The sequence below is a fragment of the Dipodomys merriami genome, unplaced genomic scaffold, assembly GCF_024711535.1.
Source record: "Dipodomys merriami isolate MVZ:Mamm:240054 unplaced genomic scaffold, mDipMer1.0.p SCAF_165, whole genome shotgun sequence".
Lineage (NCBI taxonomy): Eukaryota > Metazoa > Chordata > Mammalia > Rodentia > Heteromyidae > Dipodomys > Dipodomys merriami.
The window spans coordinates 2576218-2594575 of NW_027202993.1; the positions used below are offsets into that span (position 1 = coordinate 2576218).

The 18358-nt window shown below is 36.6% G+C and overlaps 1 long non-coding RNA gene across 1 annotated transcript in view; it reads right to left on the reverse strand.

Annotated features, from left to right (window-relative positions):
• Positions 1 to 16071: 16071 nt before the first annotated feature.
• Positions 16072 to 18358, reverse strand: part of LOC138828816 (uncharacterized) — an 83228-nt gene continuing 80941 nt past the window's right edge. The window contains exons 2-3 of the long non-coding RNA XR_011372374.1: positions 17055 to 17096; positions 16072 to 16184 (exon numbers count right to left, since the gene is read on the reverse strand). This is a non-coding gene — a long non-coding RNA (uncharacterized lncRNA). The remainder of the gene's footprint in view (positions 16185 to 17054; positions 17097 to 18358) is intronic.

Here is an 18358-nt window from a genome sequence, read left to right on the forward strand (position 1 = left end):
TGAAAAGTAAACCTAAGTATTCATTTGAATGAAAGACAATGTTTAAACATCACACATTAAAGAAACAAGATATACAGTTAGTTGTTTGTCATGCCAATATGTTCTCTAAAATAACTAGATTAGTAAACCTAAATTATTGCTTCATAGAGAAATAGAAATTTAGTTTCCTAAAATTCATGACTATAACTTTTTCTCAATTACTAAAAAACTGTTTTATGATTTTTTCATGGAATCTTATTTGATATATTTTTCTTACTAATAATTGACCAATAACAATATAAAATATGCATGAACAAAGTTTATCTAACACAAGTATTTTATTCACAAGACATATCATGGCTCTCTTAAAAAATACTAGACAACAGTGTGTTCTTTATTAATTTTTAGTTATTTTGTTAATGGTTATTAATGTCAGAAGTGGCAATTCCATAATATGTTTAAAGCATTTGATTATACTCCCACCTTCTATTTTCTTTTCATTACTTCTTCTTCCAAAGATCTTCTGTATTTCACATAAAGTTACATCTTTATATATGCACATATAATCTAATTTGGAAAAATAATTAAGGTAAACTGCAATTTAATTCAACTTGTATAGTGGATTAACAAGATGAATAAAAACTTGAATATTTTTATTAACTTCTGAATTTAGCTATCATTATTATTATGGTTAGATTTAGGATCCCAGACAAAATTAGAATTAAGGTTAGTGAAATAGGTTCAATACAGGATGACTCATTGCAACAATGATACTCAGAAGACCCTATGTTGTAAAGGGATTTTACACCAAGAGGAGGGAGGATTAAGGGAGGGGGGCTAGTAGGAGAACAACAAAGAAGGGTGTAACAATGCTCAACAAGAAATATACCCATTACCTTACTCGTATAACTAATCTGTCTTTAAAGCATCTTTACAATAAAATAAAATTTAAAAATATAATAAAGATGGGTGTCAGTGGCTAACACTTTTAATCCTAGGTACTCAGGATGCTGATGTCTGAGGATCAGAGTTCCAAGCAGCCCAGGCAGGAAAGTCTGTGAGTCTCATATCTCCAATAAACTACTAGAAAACCATAAGTGGCGCTTTGGCTTAAGTGGTAGAGCACTCGCCTTGATCTGAAGAGTGGAGGGACAGTGCCCAATGCCAAAATTTAGGCCCCATGACCGACCAAAAAAAAAAAAAAAAGAAAAAGAAAACCTGACAGGAAATAGAAAAACACTTAAAAAATGTAGGCTCAAAATGCAAGTAAAATTTAGACCTACATCCTGAGCAAGAGAATTAAAGTGCAATAGAGGCTTGCTATTAACATTATGATTCGGTTATATGTAGGTTTAGGATTAGGCAAGGTGTTCCAGTTAGAGCTGGGGTTAGCATGAGAAAAAGATGTAAGATTTAAAAAGGTGCAAAATTGCAACATATTTTAAGAAGAATGAATGGCATCAAGGTTAGAATTAATGAAAACCAGTGTCTGTGTAACTTTAAACATTTAGACATAATTTGGCTTAAAGGTGAATTACATTTTGTTCTCCTTAGGTTTAGGGAAGGATAAGCTTTAGTGTAAAATTTAGTTTTCCAATAAGAAGTAGAAACAAAAAAATGTGTGATTGAATAATCTAGACAATTTTCCTTACAGTAACTATTTGGTGTTAAATCAGATTTTGATTAGGATTAGGTTTCTGGTTAAAGGGGGTTGAGAATAGGATAAATAAATTGGTTAAACTAGTTTCTCGTGCCTATTATCTTAGCTAGTCAGGAAGCTGATTTCTGAGGATCGCAGTTCAAAGCCTGCCAGGGCAGAAAGTCCATGAGACATTTATCTCCAATTAACCACCAGAAAACCCAAAAGTGGTGCTGTGGCTCAAGTGGTAAAGTTTCACACCTACAGCTAATGAACTGAGGGATCATGACCTAGAGTTCAGGGATCATGCCCAGGCCCAGAGTTCAAGCCCCACGTTGGACAAAAAGAAAAAGAAAAGAAATGTGTTAAATGTTAAGTAAATCTGAACTTATTTTAGGTTCTAGGAATTCAGGAAAAGCTTGGATATTGGAAGTATAATGTATTTCATAATATCAGGATTTGAGATCAATGGATATAATGATTCCTGTTAAGGAACAAGATAGATTCAGAGTTAAAAGTGAGAAAATCCATAGGGTTTAGGAAAACCTGCAATTTATTTCAAGAATTACAGGTGAAATTTCAATAATGATGACACAAAACAGGCATTTTTCATCAATTTTAGAAGTGAGATACTGTTAGTGTCAAGGATATGGTTACGATTCTAGCCATGATTGGATTTAGAGTGAAGGAGAAAAAAATGAGAGTCAAATTGAAGGTAAATTTTAGAATAAGCCTGGCAGGAATTAGAATGAATGTGAACTAGAGTATTGCTATTAGTATTAGAATCTACTTGCAATTAGGGTTATGGTTATTCTTAATGTTCCAGTTAAGATTAAGTTTAGGGTTAGAAAATGACTAAGATATTGGAAAAAAATTGAAACATATTTTTGGAAAGCTTATTTGAATCAAGTTAGGATGAATGAAAACAAGTTTACTTGTGTTAGTGTTAGTATTGACATATAATTTGGATTATCATTAGGGTCAGTATTTTGTTCTGAGTATGAATAGTGTTATGAATAGTAAAGTTTTTAGTATAATATTAAGTTTTCACTAACAAGTGGAAGCAAAAATATGAGATTAAACAGTAACTAGACCATTATCATTATATTTATTTCTCAGTGATCATTCTTGTAATGATTAATGAGAGTTTTCCAGCCAGGTTTAGGTTGAGAGTTAGAGTTAATTAATGGACTAGATGGTAAGGAAATCTGATATTGTTTTAGGGCACAGGGGTTCAGGAAAAGGTAGGATCATTGGAAACTACAGTATTTTTCCTGATTAGAGAATGTGAGGACAACTAAAATAATGGTTCATGTTAGGGAACAAGATAACTTCAGAGGAAGAGTCAGAAAATTTGTGGGAATTAGGGCAAACAAACTCATTTCCAGAGTGCAAACTGGAGTATTCATTAGAATGAATAAAAACTAGAGTATTTTTCTTAAACATTAGAATTGGACTATCATTAGTGTGAAAGTTAGGTTTTAGTTCCAGCTGGAGTTAGTGTTAGCATTAGGGAAATGGAAAGTTTAGGGTCCAACTCAAAGTAAATCTTCGAATAACAAGTCTAGTTAGAATTAGGATGAATGTGAGATAAGAAACTGCTAATAATATTAAGATTAGGGTATGGTTATTGTGAGGGTTAGCTTCAATATTCCAGTTAGGGTTATGGTTACAAAAATGGCAAGATAATGAGTAAAACTACAAAGTATTTTTAGAAGGATGAGTTAAATCAAAGTTAGGATGAATAAAAACTAATGTATTTTTATGACCTTTAGAATCCAAAGGCTATTAGTTCTAGGGCTTGGGTTGCTTTTCTAGTTCAGGTTAGACTTAGGCTTAGGGAAGGGTAAGCTTTCAGGTAAAACTGAGTTTTCTGCTAACACTTTCAAGTAAAATAAGTGTGAAATTTAAAGAAAACTACAGAGTTTTCTTAAGTTTATTATTAAGGGTTCAATAGGGTTAAATTTAGAGTTAGGTTTCTAGTAATGTTTAGATATATAGTTAGGGTTAAGAACTAGAGTAGATTTTAAGTAAACCTGAAACTTCTTTTTGGAGATAGAGGAGTTCATTAAAAGTTAAGATTAGTGGAAACTACAGAAGTTTTCATGATATGAAGATTTGAGGTTAATGATTAATAATAGGGAACGATTTCAGAGTCCAAGTCAGGGAATCTGTAGTATTTGGAGCAAAGTCCAAATCATTTCAAAGACAATGAGTATCTGTTAGGATATATTTTCCATTTATTTTAAGATTGGGTTACTATTATCATCAAGGTTATTCTTAGTGTTCTGTCCAAGATTTGAGTTAGGATTAGGGAAATGGAAGATTGAGAACTTGAGTGACTTACTTCCCCTGTGTTTGTATATGCACTATTCTAAGGCGTGAACTTTAGGATTGGGTTCTGCCTCTGAGCTTTTTGCTGTAGGCCAGCATTCTACCACTTGAACCATGAGTCCACTTCCAGCTTTCTTTGGCAGTGTGTTGGAGATGAGAAACTCACAGACGTTCCTATCTAAGCTGACATTCAACTGAGATCCCCAGATCTCTGCCTTTTGATTAAAGGTAGGATTAAAGGCATGAGTTACCAGTGCCCAGGAAAGTGCCTGAATTTTACTGATTGTTTGTACTTTTGTTCGAGATTGAGACTTGAATTCATTATCTGACAGCTTTGCTCACTAAGTAGCATTTTGCCACTTGAGCCATATGTCCAAAATGATTACTATAAATAACTGAAAATCATTAAATTTTCTTCAGGTGATATGTATCATTGGTGTTGTTCTAAAACTTATCCTAACAAAAAAAACTTATAGACCCTGGAGTTGATCAGAGCAAATTTTCATTCTTTGCTTCTAATTGCATAACAGTTTAGGGACATGATTTTTTTATTATTATTTTAAGTAGAAAGAAATTTTAAACAGTAAGAAATTATCATTAAACAAAGCATTTTATGCGTACAATATACCTTGATCAGTGCCAACCCTTTCAATGTTCTCATCCATCCTTCCTCTATGCACTTCTTCCTTCACTCTTCTTAATATTGTAGGATGTTTATTGGATTCCTTTCTGCATTTTCCCCCTTTTCTCCTGGTCATTCATCTACCTTTTAACCCTTCACCCCTCATTTGACTACCCACTTCCATATGATCCAGCAACTCTACTCCAGGCATTTACCTGAAAGATTACAAACCAGGATATAGTAAAGGTTTCATCCAGACCATTCTTACTGAATATGCCCAGATAACCTTCAAGAGAAAAAAAATCAAGAAAATGTAATACACACACACACACACACACACACACACACACACACACACACACACACACACACACACACACACACACACACACAGAGGAAATTCTACTTACCCATAAGAAAGAATATTTTAACATTTGTATCTCTCATTTCTAATTTCATCTGCCTAGTATCCCACTGTTGTCCTACTGTCCCTGTACTGCAGTAACTGAAACATGCAAACTGATGTAAAAGATTTTCAGGGTTATGGGCTAGCCATAATTTCCTGAATATGAGTTCTTTGCTCATTCTCTTTGTCTATTCATGCCTTTGAATAGTGATTATACAGATTCATTTGTACCATTTGCTACACAGAATAGAGATGAACCACTTGTATGTATGTATGTATATATACATACATATAAATACATATACATATATGTATGTATATATACATATATATACATACATACTTGGATATACATATATACATGGACATATGCACACATATGGATATATATTAAATACTTGAGTACATTTCATGTTTTCAAGAATTACAGAGCTAACAAAAATCACATGTATTTTCCTTTTCAATTTTTTCAAAATCTAAATAACTTTGTCTCTTTTGAATACCTAATTTTAAAGAGAATGTCATCATCTCTGATCTGTCAGGCTCCTTGAAATTAGATGTTCAAATAGGCTAAAATTATTTAGGATTTGGTGGAAGGGTTCTATTCAGGGGTTCCCTGTTTGCTAGATAGGACTCTGGTTGAATAGCATCAAGAAGCTCAACTACTTTTACCATACTTCTAGTCCATTTAATTACTTGAGGTCTTGAACTTTTTGCCCGGGTCTGATCTTAGATTGACTGAGACTTTGCTACCTATGCCTCCCACATAATTAGCTAGGAATACAGATGTGAACCACTATGGAAAGCTCATTCGTTAGGATGGCCGTCTTGGCAGTTTTTTCTCTGGCCTGGCCTCAGACCATGATCCTTGTCATCTCTGCTTCCCAATCAGCGGGAATTACATATGTGGGCTGCTATACTTGGTGTACATGACACCTTCTGTTTTATAAAAGAGGTTTTTACTGTAAAAATATGGTATAGAGGGGTTATAGTTACATGAGCAAGGTAATGAGTACATTTTCTATGAGGTATTGTACCTCCTCCTTTGTTTTTCCCCTACCCTTTCTTCCTCCCACCTCCACAACTACACACCCCCCTCTCCTCCCTTCCCTGCTTCCCCACCCATATTGTAAAGATTCTTTTTCAACATAGTGTCTTGTGCATCTCATTGTTACAACGGGTCAGCCTGCCCTATTTAAACATTTTGTTTTTTCCCTTGCCCTACCCAAGTTAGAGAAATGGTGTATACAAGATGCAGGGCACATACATTAAATACAGTGAAAAAAGGAGTTATACCTTGGTGGGGGAAAATACAAAAACAAAAACAAAAAGAAATCACATGGTAAATTATAAAGCCTATCTTGGGATTCACTTCGCTTAACATCATCTTATCTGTTGGTATGTACATAGCTTTTGAACTCTTATGCGTGTGCCAGATATACACTAGTTATTCCAAATAAGGGAAACCATGGGACCTATGTTTCTTTTGTCTGACTTACTTTACTTAATATAATTTTTTCCAAGACTCCACTTAGAGCTCCCCTATACCCCAGCAATCCCACTTTTGGGCATTTACCAAATGATAACACAGAAGTCCATACTAAGCTACCGGCACAACTATGTTTATTGCAGCATTATTTACCATAGCTAAATTATGGAACCAACCCAGATGCCTCTCAGTAGATGAATGGATCAAGAAAATGTGATACACACACAAACACTGGAATTCTATGCCTCCATCAGAGAGAATGAAATCGCCCCATTTGCTAGGAAATGGAAAGATGGGGAAACAATTTTATTAAGTGAAATAAGCGAGGCTCCAATAAGCATAGGTCCCATGGTTAACCTCACTTTCAGAAAGTAGTACATGGTACCATATAACCTTATAAGAGAATGTTATGTGAAATAAGATAGGGACACAAATGATTGTTTTTATTCCATGAGATTCTTATCTCTATGTTATCCCCCAAATAAAATTCGAAGGAGAGCTGTGGTTGAAATACAGAGCACCACCCTTGAGGGAAAAAGCTTAAGTGAGAAGGTAAGGTCCTGAGTTTAAACCATAATATCAGCACTAAAAAAAGTGATTTCTTTTCCTGGAGGTTTTTATTAAATTGCTCAGAATATAATCAACGTTGTATTTATGTTTAGCATTATTATTAAAATCATGTTACAATTATTGATGTTATTTTCTTAAATTTAACTTACACATTAATATCCAATACTGATAAGAGATGATTACTGTTTCACAAGTTTTTATGTCAGCTGAATATATGGATGAGAGGTGTATACAAGGAATTTGGGCTGAAAATAGATGTTTGAAAGCTCTTCACATAAGTAAATGATTGCTGAAGAAGCTGTGGACAATTATGAAATAAACCAAAGAAATTAGCAAGGAAAGATAAGGTATGATTCTGGAAAGCACACAATTTTGGAAGAAAAAAAACACAAGGAAAATATGTAACTTTTGGTAATAACGTTGTAACCCACCTACTCATTTGATTCCTTATTTCTAGTGGAAGGCATTTCAGTTAACTTCATTTTACAAAATTAAACATGATTGACATTTAATATTAACTGGCCTCTGTCTCAGGTAAGCAAAAAGCCAGGTGCCAGGGACTCAGGCCTATAAACCTAGCTACTCAGAGGGCTGAGATCTCTAGATCCTAGTTCAAAGCCAGGTTGGAGAGGAAAGTTGGTGAGACTTTTCTGTGCAACTAATCACGAGAAAACTGGAAGTGGCACTGTGGCTCAAACTGGCAACCCAATCTTGAGTAGTAAATCTCAGAGACAGAACCCAGGCCCTGAGTTCAAGCTCTCTGAAATTATTCTTAAAATACTTGTTATCAGGATTTCTTTAACTTGTTTAGAAGAATGTTTTAAACTTAGGGATTTTTAATTTCATGTTGTCAGCATTGATTTTTAAGATGTGCAGGGAAAAAATTATTTATAGTCAGAAAGGGTTTGTATTGTTTTGTATTACACATTGCCTCTACATCGAGAGATCAGCTGGAAAGCAGATGGCCAAATCCTGGCTGTTGGCAATGAAGATGGATAGGTATTTCTTTTAGCAAAGAAAAAAACTTATGAATTGGTAGCCTTTATATATAACACCTTAATAGTAACAATAAAATTAATATTATTACTATTACTATTTTTTGTCAGTTGTGGAGCTTGAACTCTAGGCCTGGGCATCGTATCTCAACTCTTCAGCTCAAGACTAGCACTCTACCACTTAAGCAACAGTGCCACTTCACATTTTCTGAACCTTTAGTTGGATATAAAGGTCTCACAGACTTTCCTGCCCTGGCTGGATTCGAACAGTTCTCAGTCTCCTTAGTAGCTAGGCCTGGCAGTAAAATTATTTTGAAAAAGAACAAACCCACGATTGTATACTTAAAAAAATCACAGTTTGGCAAGTGTATCTATAACATTGTTGTATCAATTAACTATAGGCACCAATCATTTTTACATCTCACTATGTTCTTTCCAATGCCAGATAATATTTCATTAATTTATTTTAATTTTTCCTAACAAAGTTCATTATGAATTCCCAACAGCACTATTTTCTAGTGAGTATAAAAATTCTTCAACATATTTATTTCAACAAACAGCATTTTGCACTTGTTTTTTTTTTTTTAATTTTGCCAGAGCTGGGGCTTGAAATCAGGGCCTGTGCACTCTTCCTAAATTTCTTTTGCTCAAGGCTAGCACACTACCAATTGAGCCACAGCACCACTTCCAGTTTTTCTGCTTACGACATACTGAGGAATCAAATCAAGTGCTTCTTGCATGTAAGGCCAGCATTCTACCACTAAAAATACTCCCAGTCACTGGGTCTTTTGTTGTTGTTGTTTTAAGATAGCATTTTACTATATGTCCTTCTGATTGCCTAAAACTTAGGCTGGCCTCAAGCTAACTTCTAAATCAGCCTCCCAAGTTCGGAGATTACAAACATTGACCACTATATTCAGCTCATGATTCTTTGTGAGAGAATACTCTTTTCAGATATAGAAAGTTATTCGGTCTTCCTTTGGATGGTTTTTGCATTCAGCAATTTTAATCACATTTCTTGTCCTGGTATGTTTCCTCTTCTAGATGAATAGAAATATTTCAGGTTCTTAACTTGAAGCTGATCCCTACTATCCAACAACATCACATTCTGGTGAATAGCACCAGCTAGCCTCATGAGCATAGCAGCCAGCTGGAGCTCAGCTATCTGATGGCTTTGGGCTCCAATAATGTAATTATTTCTGTGCACAGAATGAAAACTGTCATAGGTAATTTTGATTTATTCCATTCTGTTCTCAGCTACTTGCCATTCTCAGCTTTGTATGTTTTAAATTCTGTTAAACGTTAATGACTATTTCCAGTCACTCTCAAATGTAACATATATGTATTACTTTAAAATTCATTCAAACAGGCAAAAATATTAACGTAGTTGATTTCCACCAGTGGCTCATATTTTAAAACCTATCTACTTTAGAGGTCAAAAACTGAGGATTCAGGTTTAAACAGCCCATGCAGAAAATCTGAGATATTTCTCCAATTAAGAAAACAAAATCCAGAAGTGGAGATGTGGATCAAGTGGTAGAGTGTCATCTTTGAGCAAAAAGACCAAGCAAGAATAATACATTTAATTCTAACTCCAATATTACTCATGGAAAACACACAGACACAGACAGACAGACAGACAGACAGACAGACAGACAGACAGACAGACACACACACACACACACACACACACACACACACACACACACACACACATACAATCTACATTTTCCTAGATTCCCCTTCCTGAGCAGTATACAATGCCATTAACTTAATGTATGTTTTCTCCAAATTATTTTGGTAGGGATTAAACTACATTTGTATTTATGATATTTGTTTTGTACTTTTTGTTTTACAATTTTGTGTACTTATGTGAGAGAACAGTGTTTTGTGAAGACTAAACAGAAATCAATGTGTCAGTAAATAAGTAGGTGACAGGTAGACTGAAAGATGCAGATAAAAGCACTTGAAATTTTATTTCTACAAGTTTAAATATATATGCATATGTATGTATTTAAAATTTCTGCCAAGATTTTATTTTTATTAATAATGATCTATTTGTTACATTATATAAATTTAACATATTGTATGTTTCATAGTAGATTAATATTTATAGAATTTCTTTCCTTTGGAGACCAGGTTTTGCAGCGTAGACCAGGCTTTCCTCACCTGCTTATTCTCCTGTGTCAGGTTCCTGAGTATTGGCTGGTATTACCATGTGGTAGGATCGTACCATATCCAGTTATATTATTTACATTTTGTACAGTAGAATATTACTGTGAACAGCTTTAAGCCAAATATCTTCATGAGTATGAATGAATTTCTTGCTAATATGTTATAAATAGAGTTACTGAGTGAAGGCAATTATAGTAGGCTTGCCTGTACTCCCAGTACCCAGGAGGATTGTAAGTTTAGGAGCAGCCTGTGCTACACAGAAGTCCCTTTTAAAACAGAAAAAATCAGGTGAGCTTGGAAAAGGAAATATATTGTTAAGCAGGGTGATAGGAACACAAACAATTTAGTGTGTGTGTGTGCTTGTGCATGTGTGTGTGCTTGTGCTGGTCCTAGGGCTTGAACTCAGTCCCTTGGCACTGTTCCTGAGGCTTATGCTCCAGTATAGCACTCTACCACTTGAACCAAACTCCACCTCAATCTTTTTTAGAGATCATTGGAGATGAATCTGATCCAGTTTCCTCCAGACTTAAAACCTTGATCCTCTTTTCTCAGCCTCTTTTGTAAGTAGGATTACAGGCATGTTGTATTACTCTTAAGTAATATAGTAAACATCATGCCAGTTTTTACTCCTTCCAGCAATGTTTGAGTGTTGCACACACACCAAAGATAAAACCGCTCCATGTTTGATGACAACCAGATCTCATAATGCTGTGAGGTACGTATTGTTATGCTCATTTTACCTGTAAAGAATTTGAGATCCAGAGAGTTTCAATAATTTTGAGCCCCCATCTAGTATACAGTGGAGCATGTATTCAATTCCAACTAGTTCTGTTTATTTCAGAAAACGTGGAGTCATCAAGTGGTCTAGTAAACATGTGTTCTAGTGAGTACTGCTCTTTGCAAGTACAGTTCTGTGCCTGACAGATTACCTTTCTCTTTCTTTAACTGCACCCCTTTTCATAAGCTAAGGAAAGCACAAGTGATAAGAAGAACCATTTTTGAAGGAGAAATTGATAAGGGGGTTGACCTTGGTATCACATACATATTAGTCTGACCTCCCATTTGAGTTATGGCTCCAGCACTACATTTCTGTTTTTTCTTTTGTATTGTTATTATAAATGTGAATTACACTGAGGTTACAGGCATATAAGTCAGGTATGGATATATTTCTTTTTGAAAGGTCAGTCCTTCCCTTGCTCTCTCAATTTTTCTCACTGGTTTGGTTTTTTTTAACTTCCTTCTTCTTCTTCTTCATCATCATCTACTTCTATCATTATTATTATTATTATTATTATTATTATTATTATTATTATTATTATTATTATTATTATTATTATTATTGTGCTGTAGAGGTTTTAGTTACAATCGTGTGGTAAGGATTACATTTCTTTTTTCTTGTTTTTGTTTTAGTCAGTAATGAGGCTTGAATCCAGGGCCTGGACACTTTCTCTGAGCTCTTTTGCTGAATAATGGCACTCATATTGCACCACAGCTCTAATTCCCTGAGTGCATTTTTTTGGACAATTTTACCCTTTCACTTTATCTCTTTTTCTGTTTTCCCATTCTTCCCCCAAAACAAATTTCATAGGTAATTTTCAACATAGTACCAATTGAATACCAGTGTTGCACATGTTCATTCTTTGTCCCTCTTTTTCTATGACCCCTTTAACTTCTGAAAAAAATGACAAAAAGGAAAGAAAATATATATCATCTTGTTTCTGTTTCCTGGTCACTGGTTATTTTTGAGAATGTGTGTGTGTGTGTGTGTGTGTGTGTGTGTGTGTGTGTGTGTGTGTGTGTGTGTGTGTGTGTGTGTGTGTGTGTGTGTGAATACTGGGGCTTGAATTCAGGGAGCTGACATTTAGCTTTTTTAATCAAGGTTGACAGTTTAAGACTTGAACCAAACTTCCATGTCTTGATTTTGAATGGTTAATTAAAGATCAAAGTTTCAGTGGATTTCCTAACTAGTCTAACTTCAATTCACTTTCCTCAGATCTCAGGTTTCTAACTAGCTAGAATTACAGGTGTGAGCCACCAGTGGTACTTGGCCTACCTTCTTTTTGTTAAGTAGTTGAAATGTAAAAGACAGTTGCAACCATAGTAAAAAAGAAATCAATTTAGCTTTCCCAGCTTCATTAATTTTTAATATTTTGTCACATTTGATACATACAGAAAAACATTTTTTGTAAATGCTCCTGCAATTTGGTTTTCATATCAGATTTTTCGTCATGATGAACTTGATTTTTATAGCTTTTTACTTACTAAATATTGATGAGAATATGTTCAGAGGGCATTGATGACCTTTTGTTGGCTTTCATGCAGAAATGTTGCAAGCTAACACTTGATAAATTTGTGTGCAAGACCCCGATGATATATCCACATTCTTAGCCAGAATACAGTAGTGCCTGTTACAAATCATCTATATCTGACAAACCCTGACTCAGGCCTTGTTACCACCTTCATGAATGTCCTCTTAGTGTGCAATACTGACTCTCCAATGACCATGACAGAGCCCTGCTGCACGTTCTCATGACACAGCCAAGGTCACCAGTCAGGCGTGGCACCTACAGTATGATGGGAGACTGGTGACTGTTCCTATGGTTGAACGACACAGGAAATGTTAGGTCCTTAAGCTGTCATCAGTCCCCAGGGTTCTTCATGAGTATTCGATCCTAAGATTTAAGGAGACATCAAACTCTCTCTTCCTTGTGCAAGTTGTGGACAAGTTTTTCTTCTGGGGCTGTCATCTTCTGTGGAAAGATATGATCTGAGCTCTATAAGCCATTTTGTTTATTCTAGGCCCTTAGGGTAAGTCTGGCATGTATACTTAGACAAAAAGAAATGTAGTGATAAAAAATAGGAGACAACATTTTTCCTAGTCCATTTATTACTCAAATAGGTTTTCAGATTCTACCAATAATTCTTATTAGTAAGAAGCACTATCTCAAAAATAATCAGTGACCAGGAAACAGAAACAAGATGATATTTATTTTCTTTCATTTTTTTCATTTTTTTTACATTTATCTCTCTTTCAGAAGTTTAAGGGGGGCTGGGAAGGTGGCTCAGTAGTAGAGCGCTTACCTTGCATGCTCGAGGCCCTGGGTTCGATTCTTCAGCACCACATAAGAAAAAAGAAAAAAGCCGGAAGTGGCGCTGTGGCTCAAGCAGTAGAGCGATAACCTTGAGCTGAAGAGCTGAGGGACAGCGCCCAGGCCCAGAGTTCAGGCCCCATGACCGGACCCAAAAAAAAAAAGAAGTTAAAGGTGTCATTGAAAAGGAGGGACAAAGAATGAACATGTGCAACATTGAAACTTTGATCTCTAATTAACCATTCAAAATCAAGACATGGAAATTTGGTTCAAGTCGTAGACTGTTACCCTTGATTAAAAAAAGCTAAAGGTCATCTCCCTGAGTTCAAGCCCCAGTATTCACACACACACACACACACACACACACACACACACACACACACACACACACACACACAGACACACACACACACACACACACACACACACACACACACACACAAACACAAACACACACACACACACACTAGTCCTTAGTGCTCAGGATCCTGACATGGAGATCAGCCTTTTCCAGCTCAATTTATCCTAGTTCTGGTAAGGACAGCTATTTAAGCTGAAGTTTGGTGGATAATAGTCATTCCTTCTCATTCTTTTTGCCTGTTGGTGTTGTTGAGTCCACTTCAGGGCAAAATCAGTGCCTGACACCTACTTGCTGCCATGGCAAAGTTGGCTGTGACATCCTAGATGTTATGGCCATTTTATTGTGAAGCCGTGTGAGGACACCCAACCCCACACAATTTTCCCCAAGGTATGTGTCTCCTTTGCCCAGAAGTGCATTCAACAATTCAGCAACCAAAATATCACCCAGTTCCTGATAAACTCAGAGTATGTTTCTATTTCCTTTAAAAAAATTCGACATGCCTTTGATAATTTGTCATTGAATTACTGAAACAGAGTATATAATTTTATGTATTTGTAAGTCTTTGACCATCTTTCTTTAGCTCTTGTCATATTTCTATGTGTTTGCAGCTTGCGAAGGGAAAAAGATTTAATTCAATATAGTCAGACTATCGTTCAGAAGGATCTTTTTAGAACCTTGTGGAGGGAATGCCAACTTTCCATCTGGTGTTCTAAAGATGGCCTTCTTGGTACAGGAACTGAGTACACAGTCAAGATAAGAAGCTTGTCCTGATTTCTACTGACTTTCCTCTGTGGTCAGGGAGTTTGATCCCATGGCATATGTTTGTTTGCTACACTGGAGGGCCCATGCCTCCTCTGAAAAATCTAGGGCTTGGGGATAAGAGATACTAAAACTCAAAACCGAGCTTCCTACATCAGTAGGATTACAGGTTTGAGTCTCATGTACTCAACTTTTTTATACATACTAAACTCAGTTTCATTATATTCACTTTCATTATATTCACTTCATAGACAGATATATACAAATATATGTATATAATATTTATGTATAATCAGTGTTATATCTAGAAACACACAAATATATATTCATATAATTATAATCAAATTATATCACTACTTTCTCCAATAACATTTACACTAATGTTTTGTGCAAAAAACACGCAATTCTAAAATTTTAAATGCCTTTTTACTTTGAAAAATCATATTGAATCTTATATATTACATAATATACTATGTAGAACATAAAGAATATAACATGTATTTACATATAACTGATTTAATTGTGGAAATTTTTCCTGATTTTGTGTTTGTTCATCTATGTAAGCCTTCTTTCTTCTATTGATGATGGCTTTTACTTTCCAGTATACATATCTCCTATATATTGTGTCAAATATTTTCAGCCCAAAGTAGACTTTTTATATTATTGGAGCCAAATTTTCCTTCCATATTTGCTCAAGGCAAATGAATGCAATGAAAATGTATACAGATTTGAACTCATTGTTGGAAGAGAGTCCCACTTAACGCTATAAGTATTGTGGTATTTGTCCCAATTTACAGAATAGCTTTCTAGGACATCTGATCTGCTATGTCCTAGACCTTTTGTAGCCACCTTATCACCCCATACAGGCATGGCCTGGCTTCCTTCTCACTCTTGTTGCATTTAACAGCTCCCATTATATCCAGTAGGCTCTCTTCTACAGCCCCCTGTCACTCTGCTTCCCCGCCTCCAGAACAGGTATGCACGATTCTTCAGTTTGTAGGTTTAAAAAGAAATATATTTAGGATTCATGAATTCTAGAATATGTCAAAAATATTTACATATTAATAAAGTTAGAAAAATAAATAGAATGAACCTTTTACAAAAATCAGAAAAAAAAGAAAAATAAGGATTTTCTTAGGAAGGGGAGAAGGAATCTCAAAATCTAGATTGGCCTCTAAGTTGCCTTCAGACAGAAATTCTGCCTCAGAGTCTTCAAAGGGATCTACTTCCTCAATAAAGACAGGATTTTCTTCCTGAGTCCAGGGAGGGACAGATTCTAATTTATCAACTGGAAATTGGATCCCTTGCAAGAAGAGAGATTGGTCTGGGTATTCTGTGAGGAAAGATTCCCTTTCCTCAACTGAATCTAGATTTTGGACCTCACTTATTGGTTTTCCTAAACATAGACTGGAGTCATTTTCCATTAGCACATATTTAACCATCACACCAAGAAGTGTTTTTTTGTTGACTGATTTAGAGCTGATCTAGCTGGATTGTGAACATCAATGGAAGACATTCTGTATCGTCTTCTTCCTTGGTGGTATGTGTAGATACACCTGCATCACATGTGGGGTTCAGAATCAGTGGGATGTCCACAGGACTCAAAACCTACTTTGGCCTTTCTACAAATTGAAAAACACCCTCTACCTTCACAGGATTTCTGGAGATCAGCGATGGCTTCCAATCTCCATCAGTCACCATAGACGACATCACTGATGGGTTCTTTACCTGGAGTTCTGCAGAAGCTTTTCTACGGTGATGCAAACCTGAGAATGAAAATAGGTACAGGAGTCTTTGAGTAGACCCTCGTAGTTAAGGTGTCACTAAACTTCCAAGATGATCTAATAGGAGAAGCAGTAGGATTTGAGTTGGGACTGAACACTGATGAGGAGGTAGGCTTTTTCTAATGAGTGGCTACTTCCAAGTTCTTTCAAAAGGAGAACAGACATTACCTGGCAAAGAATATCCATAAAAGGAAATTTTGCCAAGCTGGGGAGTACTAAGGGCTCTTGGCCAATCAGAAACATCCCTAGAGACTCAGGTTCCATCCCTACTCACAAGCTCTGGGGCATCTAAACAAGGACTTCTTCCTCTTTTTCTTGGTCTCATGGGTTCCTCCAGCTGGTCCAGAAAAATATGTAAGCGGAAGAGCAGGTCTGAAGAGGCCATGATGAGGTTGGCATTCTGTGTAAGTTCTTTCAGGGTGTCATTGTTCTTGGGCTCATAGAAATCATCAGGGTAGAAGTCCATCCACATGGGGAGGATGAAACAAACAACGCTGTGGGCAGATTGAGTGTTGGGAAGTGGAAAGAGACTCCTGCAAGCAGGATGCTCCTCACAACCCACTTCTAGTAATTTCTCAAATATAATCCTCTAAAATTCTCCCTGTAATAGGAAGAGAAATTTTTTCCCCACTGGATCTGACTTGCTACACACAGCCCTCCCTGTCATCCATGAGAGTCCAAAAGCACAACCACAAACACAACTGTGTAATCTGCTATCCACTGATGTGCCAAGCCTCAACCCCCTGTTGAAAATCACAACTGGTGTTCAAAGAAGAAAGTTGAGTTTGATTCAGAAACGTCAAAGATACCAAGTTTTCAAGGATAGAATTCTTTGTGCCAGCGTCCATTTACTTCTTCACTTGTTCATCTTCTTCTCAGTTATGGTAGAAGTATCTGTACCAATGGGAGGAGAGAAGGAAGTTAACTCTATGCTTCTCCTTTTCTGAACTAACAGGACACACATAGGACTCGCTAAGTCCCACATGGTAATGTAAACATGACACACAAAATTGCAGATATGTATATACAACTTCATGGTAATTCTGTGAAGATGCTTATGTGCATCTGTCCAAATAAATGCACAATGGCTCATGCCTCTAATCCTACTAATCCGGAGGGTGAGATCTGAGAATCACAGTTTGAAGCCAGTCTAGTTTGTAAAAATCTAAATATACTTATCTTCAATTAACCAGTCAAAAGCCAGAATTGGACCTGGGGCTCAATTGGTAGTGTGTTAGAAATGGAACAGCACTCAAGCCCCCAATTAAAGTAAAAGTTGCCTCCTTTCTTCTGTCTATATTCCTTCAAAGGCCTCAAAGATAGTGATTTCCTAGGTGAGCGTTGACGTTGGGTGCCACTTGCTCCTTCCTTAAATCCTTTTCTCTCAGCAAGCAAATTACTAAGGCTCCACTAGCTTATGAGGCACATGAAATATTCTGGCAGCCCAGTCCTAAGGAATTAGCCAAAGACTGCACTTCTTTGTCTCAAGCCAAGCTCCTTTGACTAGACCCCAGTGAAACTGTCTCAGAGATGTACCTAGTATTCCAATATTCTGCCAGGGGGTATCATCAGCCCTGGGTTTGAAGGAGGAACACTAACTTCTTTTGTTTGTCATGGGGCTTGAACTCTGGGCTTGGGTGCTATCCCTCAGCCTTTCAGCTCAAGGGGAGCACTCTACCACTTGAGCCACAGCACCACTTCTGGTTTTCTAGTGTCTTATTGGAGAGGAGTATCATGGACTTTCCTGCCAGGGCTAGCTTTGAACCGTGAACCTCAGATCTCTGTCTCCTGAGTATCTAGGATTACAGGTGTGAGTTACTGGTGCCTGGCTTAGGAACACTAACTTTTTTGTTTGTCAGGGCTTGAACTCTGGGCCTGGGCCCTGTCCCTCAGCTCTTCAGCTCAATGCCAGCACTCTACCACTTGAGCCACAGCACCACTTCTGGCTTGTTTTCTGCTTATGTCGTGGTCAGGATTCGAACCCAGGGCCTCATGCATACAAGGCAAGCTCTCTACCACTAAGCCACCTTCCCAGCCCAGGAACACTCACTTTCAGAATATCCAGCAACTGCTCCATTGTCCTACACTCTGTGAAGTGGTGGAGGAAGTTTCCCACATAGAAGGGATCAGCTTTCTGGTAGGCAGGGACAAGGTCC